A 13,418-nucleotide genomic window follows, 5' to 3' on the forward strand; every position below is an offset into this window, starting at 1 on the left:
AGGCCTCAAGGCAATGGGGAAAAACACTAATTGGAAATGAAATGTTAATTAAAGCGGTAAGGTTATTTAATGTGCAATCGGGCAGAATCGAAAGTCCATCAGTTCCAGATGAGTATTTAATTTTGATGTCATCAATTGTACTGCGAAGCTATGCCAAAACTAAGGGCATAAGGAAGAAACTGTGTAATTTAGCATTAGCATCAGGGAGATATAAAAGCGGACCATTAGAAGGAGTTATAGAATTTGATAAATTTCGGCTACATTTACAAAGTAATTATTAAGGTTATCAAATGAAGTAAAGATTATACTAGATGAAGAAACCTCATTTCTTAGATCATTCACGATGGACCATGTTTCTTTAGAAATATTTTTGGCAGTTTTTAGTGTCTTGTGATAAATTTTTCTGTATAGTTTCACGTAATTTTTTAAGAAGACACTATCCGTGAATTTCCTTAGGTAAGATAAAGTTGGTATAGTCTTTGCAGATATACTTAAACCTTTAGTGAACCAGGGTTTATTTTGCTTATTTTTAATACGCCTAAAGGATAACAGACTAGTTAGTGTTTTTATCCAGTCCACATCCATATCATGATATATTGGGTGAACTGAAAACCGCTTGTTAAGTAGATTTTCTATCATCCACCACTTAGTTGCCACTGAAATTTCATCACCATCCGAACTTGTATCAATCGACATTACTTTCCAATGGTCTGAGCTGGACTGACACCGCTGGTGACTTCCTCGCTATTTGCAGTCGACATCCACCGCAACCCACTTGTCCTGTTCGTACCCTTAGTTGTAACTGAGGGTATTCTGATGGGAATGACGTTGTTTTGTAAGGAATTTGTTTTTTAAAATAATTTAGATTACGTTTGTAATTTCCCTTTGTAACGATTTTATCGAACTGACCTTAATCCTACTAACCTAATACTTACGGGAATACTTATAAAAGTACAGTTATTGCAGGATAGCATATATTTATGTGTATTTCGCAGGAAAATTTTTATCAGAATACTTGTATGTAAAGATTGGTAACTAATAAAATTAAATAATAGTGGAAAACTGTGATTAATCATAGTTTTTAACCTTAAATCTGATTATATCAAAACTAAAACTCTATAATTTGTTAAATTTTTTGGGGTTGATCTTAAAATATCCCCTTTGAAAAAGTTCAAAATGTTTTCGAATTTTTCACTGTTTATTAACAATCAAAGACATTAAAAAATTAATCATGTAAATAAAGCCATCAGGAATTTTTTCCGGTTATTGTAAAGAATTGAAAGTAATTTTTACAAAGTGTATAGTTTACAAAAATTAATTGATTTACAGTATGCTGGAAAGTTATGTAGTTGAATCAAAAGAAAAAGAATAAGAAAACAATGAAGACACAATGACTCACCACCACCGAAACGTTCCAAAAAAATAAAAATTAAAAAAATTATAATTGTAGAATGTTCATAACTGTAAAATCAATAAATTTTTGTAAACTAATAATCAATTCATTAGATCCTTAGAATGAGAAAATAACATTAATTTTTTTTTAAATAATAAAGTCGCTTCCAAAGCTCAATTTGTTCATTTATTAATGAAGAACAAAAAAGTCTTTGAATGTTCTTATCATATTTTCATTAGTTTATGAGATATTTGAATTGAAATAGGAAAAAAATAGTGATTTAATAAATAAAAAAACTCAATAAACTTTTGTAAAAATTAGTTTCAATTCATTAGATCCTCAGAATAAGAAAATAACATTATTTTTTTTAATATTATTTATAATTTTCTAAATAATGAAGTTAGAGCTCGGTTCCAAAGCTCAATTCGTTCATTTTTTAATGAAGAACAAAAAATCTTGGAATGTTCTTATCATATTTTCATTGATTTATGAGATATTTGAATTGAAATAGGAAAAAATTAGTGAATTTAATAAATAAAAAAACTCAATAAACTTTTGTAAAAATAAGTTTCAATTCAATGAAATATTTGGAAAAAAATGTTCCTGATGGCTTTATTTGAATAAATGAATGTCTTTGATTGTTGTTTATTGACATATCTACTTAGAACGCTAATTTTTTCATTCCTTGATAATAATATTTAATCAGGCAGGCAAACCACTTGTTTCGACCCTTATTTTCGCCGTTGAATTAAAATTATAGAGGGTGTAATCACTTCTTAACAGAAGCCTCATATTATCAATGCAATAATAAAAACAAAACAAAACCTATTTGTTACGTAATTTGTGACATTACTACAGAAAATAAATTCGAATTAAATTTATTTTTGAGGTCTATTTAATTTTATTCATTCTGTTAATTAAAATATTCGAAAGCCGTCTGTTCAATTTCCTCATCACTATTAAATCATCCATTACTTAATTCGATCTCCAGTTTTTTGAACAAATATTCGGACGGAGCTAGGTCAGTGCTATATGGTGATTTTTAAATTTCTGTTAAGCCACATTCGTGTAGCCTTGGAAAGCGAATCAGTGTAGATTAGATCATTATCGTAAATCAAACGTATACCTTAACTGATTTTGCTGAGACTTTTTTCTATAAATTTTTTACTCAACTGTCTTAATAAATCAGAGTAATATTTTGGCACGGTCTCTTTGGAAACTCTTTTGGATGTCGGATCATTTAGTAAAAGATCATAGTCTTGGTCTTCTTGTCAAAGCTCTAAGCTCTAGCTTGCAATTATTTTTGTCATATTTAAATTCTCATCCTTTAGAACATTTGTTTTGGTTACGTAGATCTTTGCTGCAATTACTTTTAGGTCTTCGATTTCAAATAGAAAGATGTGCGTCAGCGCTCAAACGTAAACTTTGTTTTTTTTGACCTATAAAAAATACTTACATCACAATTTTTTGTTAATTGTTTTTAAATTAGACGAACTTTGTAATAGTTAAATAATTTTTTTTTTTATTTTTTGGGCCTTCGGTTCAGAATAATGAACTAATTAGAAAAAAGCTTGTTTAAACATCTTTTTATCCACTTAATCTCCAATTTTTGGTAATCAAATTATGTAGCCTATTATAATGTCATTATATGTCTACGATATTGACATTTTTTCGAAATAGTTCATTTTATTTTATAAAAAAAAATCCGTGGTCAACAGAAAAATGGAAAACAGAAAAAAAAATCATTCCAGTTGATAAAAAAGGATTTCAAATGATCCCATAAGATTCCCCATGTATCACTTGGTCGTTTAATTGGTTTATAAATAAATTGCCGGTAAATCCTACCGAGAATTTCAAACATTCGAAATCGGTGTCAAGTTCAGTAGAAATTTTTATTATGAATACGTCGACGGTTTAATAAATTAAAATAAAAAAAAACATAAACAAATTTTGAAGGAATGTTTACATACTAATTGTAAACTAATAATATAATTCGTTTACTATATATATATAATGTTCAAACAACAAGATACAAAGGAACCAGGCCTGACCTAGAGATGGCGGTAGTTGCTTGAAAAGTACAAACAGCCATCAATAGCGAACATTTTCAGTAAATTTGTAAACATGGAAAAATTGGTCATCGATATGTGATACAACAATTTTATATAAAAGGCCTTAGCCCAACCAATATAAAACTAGATTCTATTCCTTCGTTATTAACAGTAAAATATTGAGTTTAAACTATCTTAAATGAGGTCAATAGACATCAGAAATCGACAATAGACCTCAATTGGCTTCAATGGATGATAATCGACAATATCTGACAAAAGTAGATGCCAATTTACATGAATATATAAGAATTGATGTGATTCGACTTCAATCTACGTCAATAGACATCAATCAACAGTAAAATATTGGTTATGTTAGTAAAATATCGTTAAACGAGGCCGTACGACCTGCGAAGGCCAGCATCGAAGTGGTCGACCAAATGAGGTGACGACTCCAGAAATGTTGAAGAAAAACCACAAAGTGGTAGTGGATAATTGTCGATTGAAAGTGTGCGAGCTAACAGACGTAGTAGTCATTCCAAAAAGTGCGGTACATCGCAAATTAACTGCAAAGTTGGACATGAAAAAGTTGTGCTCAAGATGGGTGACGCGTTTCAAAGAAATAAAATCAAATTTTAGCGATGTTTCATAATCAAGGATGGAACGTAGGTCCATCACTTCACACCCGAAACCAAGAATATAAAGACCGTTGCATTTGCAGGCAAGGTCGTGACGTCGTCTTTTTAGGATACGCGTGGAATAATTTTCATAGACTAACTTGAAAAAGGAAAAACTATCAAGGACGAATATTATGAGAAAATATCATACAAAAACGGCCGCATTTGGCTATGAAGAAAGTGTTGTTTTATCAAGACAATGCACGTGGACAAGTGAATGTAACCTCATCCGATTATTTTTGTTTTTTGTTGTTGTTTTATTTTTGTGTTACTGCTGGTTGAATTATAACTAGATGGTGAGTATAATAAACGAGTCAGATATATTAAATTTATTCTTGGATTGTTAATTGCGTAATTTTTTTATTGTATAAGATCTGCAACATAGCTTTCGTTGCAGGGTTAAGGTGGACAATAGGAAGCCATTATCTGTCTATCTATCTATATTACGATATACATCCGTGAAGTTATTATCACGGTATTCGATTAGATACTCTTGACTCGGCCGCTTCGTCGCCTCGTCCATAAACATCTATCTCGTATCGTACTTAATCACTTCCCGGACTTATAACGTAAATAACTAATAACTTAATAACAATCCAAGAGTGTTTTTTTAAAACCAAACAATTGTTTCAAAAGATAGACTTTCTTGCGCATTGCCTCAAGTTCGGTAGTACGAGGTGTAGGTATTAAATAACGAGACTGGTTACAAAAATGGGTTTTATTATAAAAATTATTCTACATTCGAATGTACCTCGCCACACACCTTTCCATACGTTTTTTCCATTGATCGAAGCAGTGCTGAATGTCTTCTTTAGTGAGAGCCTTTAGGAGGTCTGCCGTTTTTTGCTTTACCGCTTCCATCGACTCAAATCGGATCTCTTTCAAAACAGATCTTTTTCTAACCTTTTAAGGAAATCTGAGCAGATCCGTTGACGCTTTTGGTCAGAAGTCAGATTTTTTGGCACGAACTTCGCACTGAGTTTTGTCATGTAACTAATCGTGTAAAATTTTTCTAATCTTTCTTCATCGGCGTTTGAAGCCTCGGCAATCATCCGGATGCTCATTCGACGATCTGCACGCACAATTCGGTTGATTTTGGTCACTATTTCCGGAGTTGAAACAATCACAGGTTGACCTGGGCGCTGGTCATCTTCAATATCATCACTAAAGCGCTTACACCACTCAAAAACCCGCGCACGAGATAGAGAATTGTCCCCATAAACCTATTGCAACGATTTATAGCACTCAGTCAGAGTTTTTTCCAATTTAACTCCGTTTTTCGTCACACATGGTGAGAAAAAACACGTTCGTTTTAAATACCCAACCGTCTAGGGCGCCCTCTAGGCGCGCAGTCTCGTTATTTAATAACGAGACCTCGAATACCACTTCAATCCCTTCGAGAAAAAAACAGTTTTCGTGAGGACCATCCAGTTGTGAGCAAGTGCATTCTAATTTGTGAATTCTTAAAAATTTTTATAGAGAGAGTTTTTATTTACCAATACTTCCAAACCTTTTCATCATATAATATTTTTTTATCCAATTATAAGTTGCTAAATCAAACTGATGTTTTTGAGTATTTGAAATTTTGAGGTTATAGTGAAAAATTTAAACTTTTTTTGTACAGGATCTCTGCTCCACATTTTTTGTCCCGGCAGTCTGTATTGAATTCCTCAGTTTTCCGAAATTCAAAATGTTTTTGAGTACATGAACTCATTTTACTACAAAAATTTTGAAGTTAGGAACAAAATGCTTGAATACCAATCTGTACAAAATTTTGTACAGTAGTTTTTTGCTCCAGCATTTTTTTTGAATTCATCTTATTTTTAGAATTATTCCAAATATTCAAAATATTTTGAGTGTATAAATCCATTTTAAAACGAATATTTTGAGGTTAGGAAACAAATACCTGGGATACTTTTTTGTAAAGAATTTTGTACTCTACATTTTTTGTTATGGACTTTTTTTTCAAATTCCTCGCTGTTTTCAAGTTATTCGCGTTTCAAAATTTTTTTGAGTTTCATGTCCCAAAATTTCGTGCCCGTAATTTTGTTAAGAGTTGCTAGACTTATTCAGTAACCCAGAACCTCTCGGAATCTAGAAAATCAAAACCGCCCAATTTAATTCAAGGTTTTAGCTCAAAATTGCCTAATTTTCCTGTACTATTGACTGAGTGGTCGTTCGAGATCTATTATACTGAAACGAATCGCGCATAAAGATTTTTGAGTACGCACTCTATTCACTAAAGAAGCCAAAAACTTCTACGCTATATCCAAAAAAAAAAATGATTCTAAATAATCTACTGTTTAAAACACGTTTATATTTCATAGATTTTATGATCAACTCATACTACTGTAATTTTACAAAGTTTTGTTAAAATAAACAATTACCCAACTAAATTACTCGTGTATATTTATATACAGTATGTGATTAAGATAAAACATTTACATTCATTTCTAGTTAAGTGGACTTTATAAAGTAAAATAAGGTCAATATTTGATATTTAATTTACTCGATTTTTCAGTTATGTAAGAAAACCCAATAAAGGCAAAGTTTAATCAGTATTTAGATAGTTCGTATTGAAAAAATAGGAATTTCAACATAAAAACTTCGATAGATTAGCTTCTAACTTTTCTCTCTCGTCACCGTTGTCCTTAATAACCATCCCCAAGAAATACATAACTTTGAACTTGTTCTAGAAGTTCCTTCCTATATATATCACATATATTCAATGTCTCTAAAGCTTATTTTAATACTCGTTCTTCAAATTTTTGTTTTTTCCTAACTTAAAATAATACCACATGCCCCTGGTATAGAGAAGAATTATCTAAAGCAAGTCCAGATACAACTATTTTATTGACCGCCCTATATCCCGGACATAAACCCTATAGAGCAACTCCAAATTCAAAAGAGGAGCTTTACAATCCAATATGAATACAATTCCTAAAGCTTAGATTAAAACTTTCTCGCAGTAGCCTGCAGAAGAGAATAAATGCAGCTCCCGGAGGAAATACTCTGTATTAAATATTGTCTTGGTGATTTGGATCATGTTTTGTCATAATGACCACTTACTTCATGACATAATCACTATTCCGCGGGTATGAAGTGTATTTATCTGAATTAAATCCATATTCAACTATTAGATTGGCCGCCCTACATCCTGGACATAAACCCTATAGAGCAACTCCAAATTGTACATTTCAAACTTCACGCAGTAGCCTGCAGAGAAAAATAAATGCAGTAACTCAAGATCGATGAGGAAATACTCTGTATTAAATATTGTCTTGGTGATTTAGGATCATGTTTTGCCATAATGAAAAGAAAAGGTCAGAATAGAAAAAAATACACAGATACTTTCGATATCACCACAGGAGTAAGACAAGACCACCTTCTGTTCAACCTTTCTGTAGAAAAAGCTTTGATAGCAACTGAAGCTATTCCAAGAGGAAAAAATATCGAACAGTAAAAGTGACCTGAAAATACTGGCACAAGTATTCTATGAAGAAGCATGAAAAGTAGGATTGGAGGTAAATGAAGATAAGACTGAATATATGAAAGTGGGAAGAGTTGCAGAGCCCAATCATTCAACGCTAGACGTTATGAGATACAGTTTCAGAATTACCGAGGAATTTAAGTATGAACAGCAACAATAAAATAGAAGAAGAAATACAGATGAGAAGAAATACAGCCAGTAGATGTTTTTGGAGCCTGAATAAGAATATACGCAGTCAAAATACAACCAGTTTTATTGTATGAAGCTGAGGTGTGGACACTAACAAAACACAACTAGAAGAAGTTAATAACATATGAAAATGAAATATTAAGGAGGACATATGGGCCAGGAAAAACAGAGAGCTCAGGGATCAGTACAAACGACCAGATATTGTGGCTGTGATAAGAAGTAGAAAAATTAGGTGGCTGGGGCAAGTAAGAAGAGATTAAAAGACAATAATAAGAAGATCGTGGAGAGGTCAACCAGAAGGGAGGCGCCCACTGCGAAGAACCAGAGCAAGATGAAATGACAAATTGGGTGAAGATGTAAGGAGACTTGGTGGAGAAATATACATGGCTGAGGATAGAAAATTATGGAGGCACCTTGTTGGCGAGGCCAAAAACCAGCTTGGAATTGAGTGGCCGCAGTATTAGTAGTTTCTGTAGTTGCGGTTAAATCTTAAAAAATGTGTGTAATTTTTTTTCTTCATCTTTATCTTGAATACGGACGACGTTACGAAATTTTTTTACCGAGAAAACCCCAAATATTTTCTATCTATCCTAGAGACGGGATCACTTGTTTGTGAAACACCCTGTGTAAATAAATAATGAAAAGAAATATACTTCCATTATTTTTATATTAATGTTAATAACTGCCGAAAAAATATACTTAACAAGACCGGAACCTGTTCTTTCGGACTTGAGGATTTCCAGGACTCGCCTGTGGCGTAAACCATGGATGGCTTCACCATTTTACTAATTTGATCAATTGTCAAATCAGTTTTATCAAATTCATTTGCTTTCCAAGATAAATATTTCATTATTTAATTTTTTTAACATTAATTTTTCCGCAAAATTAGTATTCAATAAATAATTTTTTTAGATTGTCTTAACTTCTACATCAGTCATATCAAAGATACGGCCCGCAGGCCGTTTCCGACAAACGAGAGAGAAAGACAGTAACGCCATCTCTAAGCAGCAAGCAGAAATATCCTATTATTTTTTACGATAGAATCTTCCACGCGCTTCGAGTCTAGACTAGAACCATCATCAACCATATCAAACGAGTACGTCGGCGCGACGTGAGTCAGTTGAGTCGAGTAATCGAAGCGATACGGTTGAAGAAGGATTTTAATTGTAGTGATTGTGAAGGTATTGTGCATTTATTTGTGTCGTGCGCGTGCGATATTCATAATTGTTGTATCGAGTTCCATAATTGTTACGATTCGAGCTCAACATAATTACCTACCATCATTTATAACTTTGATATGATTTTTAACAACCGTATATTATATACTCATATAATTTAATTTCATTTATTTTCAATCTGACCCATCTACGAATTAAAAATTTAATATATGGCCCACTGCAAAATTGAGTTTGACACCTCTGTTCTACATAGTATTGGAGTTCAAAAGTTAATAAACCAATAAAACCTACAAACTTCATGAAACCGGCTAATAATTTTTATTTTTGTAAACAACAACTAAACTGTTATTGTAGTAATAACAACAATATATTTTTGACTAATGTTTGGAAGTATTTAATGTCAAGAAACTACCCACGATTGAATTCCTGAAACTTCTCAAAATAAAATTAGAATCGAGTTCATTGCAGCTGGATGTATCAATAAAAAAATAAATTTTAATTAATAAAGTGGCATCATCGCAAAACATAACATTACTAGAAAAATTTGGATCGTTTTGATTGTAACATTTTTCCATTATTAGGTCTGCAAACTCTTCACGTCTATCAAAATAGTCATCTGACAATTCTTGAACCAACGTTACTTTGTATGGATGGAATTTATTATCACGTAAAATTTTCATCAAGTTTCTTGAATATTTGTCTTGTAGTCAAATGTGGATAGTCCTCTAACAAGACATCTAAAGATTTGTTTCCAGTTGTTGCAGTTTTTCTACGCCCTGATTAGGATAAATCTTTTACCGAACCAGTTTCATTAAACTTTTCTACCAATTCAGTAAATCTTGTTATAGGATTTCGGTTAGGATATACATTATTAAAGATATTAAACGTTTCTTGTTGACTTCTACGCTCGTTCTTTTCCAGATAAACGATCCATTTTGACTTTCAATAAACTCCAACGATAATAATTTATCAAAACGTCAAATTTGTTATTGCAGCAGACATAGCCGCCAAAATCTATTACATTTTAACTTCGCAAAAGTAGATGTAACTCCGAAATTATGGCATTTAAGTATAGGGAACATTAGATGAATGATAAGAAGTATTTCGAATAGCGAAAAATATACAGGGTGATCATACAAACTCACTCTGTATGACAACCGCAAGCAAGGTGCATAAGGGCATATATAAAATCGTAAATGAACCTCTTAGACTTAAAAGTATTAACGAAAACATTGTGAAACAAAAAATTAGAGGTCAGAAATAAAAATGAAGACAAGTTATGATTATAAACCATACAGCAAAATATAAATAGTTATCAACATCAAAATTGATGAAGTAAACAGAAAATAAACAAGGTTGATCTCTAATTGTGTTTTGAATAAGGAGTTTTCATAATAATTGTCACAACAGACTTTCTGTCTTAACATAAAGACTGTGTTTTAATTTCCTAGTTTGACTACTTCCATATCAAAGCATGTGTCATTTATTATTATTATTTATTACTAAATGGCGTCATACTATAAATAGAATAATAATACAACTATATGATGTATTATAAACTGAAAGATCAATCACATTTTATCTATGTGACAGAAATATGTGATAAGAAGTTTTGTACCCACCCACATCATTTAAACATAATATTATCATATCTATTATGAAATAAGTGAATTACTGACAAAATTTCAGGATGTACTTCAATAAGAAACGAATTTTCTTCGAAATTGCATAATTTTGAATCAGGGAATTAATAGAAGATAAAACACGGACTCTTTCATTTCCCAAATCAATAATACTAAATCAGTTTGAGGCTCAGTATGAGTGAAAAGCATCAAAAATCACAAATACTTTTAGTGAGGAATGAATATATTACTTAGGTCTAATAGTTAAAATTTTATGAAATATAATGATCCAAAATATCGGCTTCTGCCATAGAAAACAAGTTGATATCTCAATTTACTAAATCATTCATCTTAAGCTAATAGAAAATATGGTAAACTTGGTACACAATAGATAATTATTATACAGCTTGTTTCAAAAAAAGGTGATCCCTCTTCTTTTTCCTAGCGTGCCGTATCAAGTCCCTTTGATGTTGGTAAAACTCTCACTATCTTAAGCTAGTCTAAATAACTGTCCTGCTTCTCTTATTCCAGTCCATTCTCTAATATTCTTTTGACTAAGAGGCTTATTTCCTTCCCATTCCTTCCCAAATAAGCTACTCTGTTAAGGACTGTATTGTTTATTTGTATAGCTGTCCACGTTATCAGTCAATGCTTCGGCACCATATAAGAGAGATCTGTTAAGGTAGCAGTGTCAAATTGGCAAAAATCAATAAAAAAATATGCAAAATTTGTAGCTTTTTTGTTGCTATTTAGTTACTGAAACTGTGATTTTGTTACTTAAGCTGTTCCCTAAAAATCGCCATTTATGCTAAATTCATATAAAGCTAGCATAAAATTTCAATAAACCAATAAATATCGAGTCAACTAGTGAACTAAAATTTGTTGCTGCAACTAAGTAGAGTAATAATCATATACTGTTTTCCATCGTTCTGTGCCTGTTATTTATTTGTAATATACTTTTTCTTAGTACTTCAACCTCTATATACCAAACAGTAATGATGAAATGTCAATTTTTGACAAATAAATCATAGACAACTCACAATTAATTGTTGAAAGATCAGATTTAGGTACATAATCATTATTTTTCACAAAAAAAGAACTTATACTTTTAGGTATAGGGAATGCTTGAAAAAAAAGAAATATTTTGGTAGTACTTTTCAATACTCATATAAAATATAGGGTTTCATTTAAAAAAAAACTAGAAAATGTATCAAATGTACAACCAAAATTGGTTATAACTTTTTAAATACTCCATAGAACACATCACAACTTCACATTATTGTAATAGAAGAATCAAGACGATTCCAAATATGCAATAGAATATAGGGTGTATATAAAAAATATTTAGTTTTAACAATGATCAAAGTGAAGTTATAATTTTTAAAAATACTTCTAATTAATTAATGGTTTTTGAGGTACTGCAAGCTGAAGCAATTTTTAAACTCCATTTTTTAGCAACAATTTGATCAAATTTATAAACAAGAATAACCTTTTTTCAATTGAACAATGTAATTAACGAAAAAAAAAACAATTATTTTACAACTGTATTAATTGCTGATAAATACATTTCATAAAGTTAAATTTAATTCATATGCATTTAAAATTCCTAGCAGTTTTTACTGCGTAATCGAGCAGGTACATAAAAACGTAGCATTATATAGGTAGTTTACCTGTATATGGACACCTACCTACTTTATAACAAACCTGTATGCAATTTACTGTGAAATTTGGTTACGGAATTTAGTAAACTGACACTTTTAAATAAAACATTAAACTTACTTTAGCAATTGGAATAAAATAACACTCCCAACAAATGAATATTAACACAAAATTAAATTAACTTCTATTTACCTACTTATCCACCTGATCACTGTATCAACAGTCAATTTATAGTATAACGTTGCGGTTTACACTAAATTAACCTAAACTAGTTTAACGGAGAGTTGTAGAATTTAAATATTTATTTTGTTTTGCAAATAAAAAAGTTCACAAGCCCAAAGAATTCCTGACACAACGACACTATCAATCCGATCTCTGAGATCCGTTTGATCAACTGCTCTGAACAGCACTCGACATATGCGTTGTACCTATTAAGATTGATTCTGTACAGTTCATGGTAACTTTGTTACAAATAACAAATAGTCAACCAACTAAGCAATCGATTAGTAACCAGATAAAAAAATCGAGATAGTAGCTGGGCTGCATTATCCAATTACAGAATGTCAAATCTGTTTCGTGTTCCATTAATATGACAGTTCGAAAAATAATCCATTGGACTAATTGTTTATATTATAATAATAGATATTTACTGACATCTTGCATACCAGCTGGATACCTGGAATAATAATTCACAGTGACGTAACCGTAACCGTTGTCTTTTTGGGTACATACACGTATAAACTAGGAAAGAATTTTATAAAATAACTTTATTTATTTATGTTTTGTTTGGAGCGAACATTGATTTTTTTTATATTTTGGGTAATTTCAATACACTTTATTTTTTTGAAAATTAGTTGAAATGATAACATAGTAAAACTATACACTTTAATAAAAAAATGTTTATCTTCCACTTTGCAATACTGATACAATTATTAATCCAGTGCTAATACTATGTACATCTACGTACTTTTATTATATTATGAATGCTGAATCAATATGGTATTTTTCTTCAATCAATTATAAACTATTTATTAGATTAATACACTCTACTTTTTCAACATACGTTCAAAAATAAGAAAAACTAACCATTTGACTCAAATTGAAAAAAATATATTTTAGTTTAAAGATGAAGTATGAAGAAAACTTTTTGAGAGCTAATAAT

General features: G+C 31.0%; 1 protein-coding gene across 4 annotated transcripts in view; it reads right to left on the minus strand.

Annotated features, from left to right (window-relative positions):
- Positions 1-12,663, minus strand: part of LOC130903862 (protein kinase C and casein kinase substrate in neurons protein 1) — a 36,959-nt gene extending 24,296 nt beyond the window's left edge. The window contains exon 1 of one of the 4 annotated variants that reach the window (XM_057816213.1): positions 12,449-12,663. The gene's annotated coding sequence lies outside the window, so the exon portion shown is untranslated. The other 3 variants (XM_057816212.1, XM_057816215.1, XM_057816214.1) reach the window with 3 other exon arrangements.
- Positions 12,664-13,418: the final 755 nt, after the last annotated feature.

Source organism: Diorhabda carinulata, chromosome 2 (genome assembly GCF_026250575.1).
Source record: "Diorhabda carinulata isolate Delta chromosome 2, icDioCari1.1, whole genome shotgun sequence".
Taxonomy (NCBI): Eukaryota; Metazoa; Arthropoda; class Insecta; order Coleoptera; family Chrysomelidae; genus Diorhabda; species Diorhabda carinulata.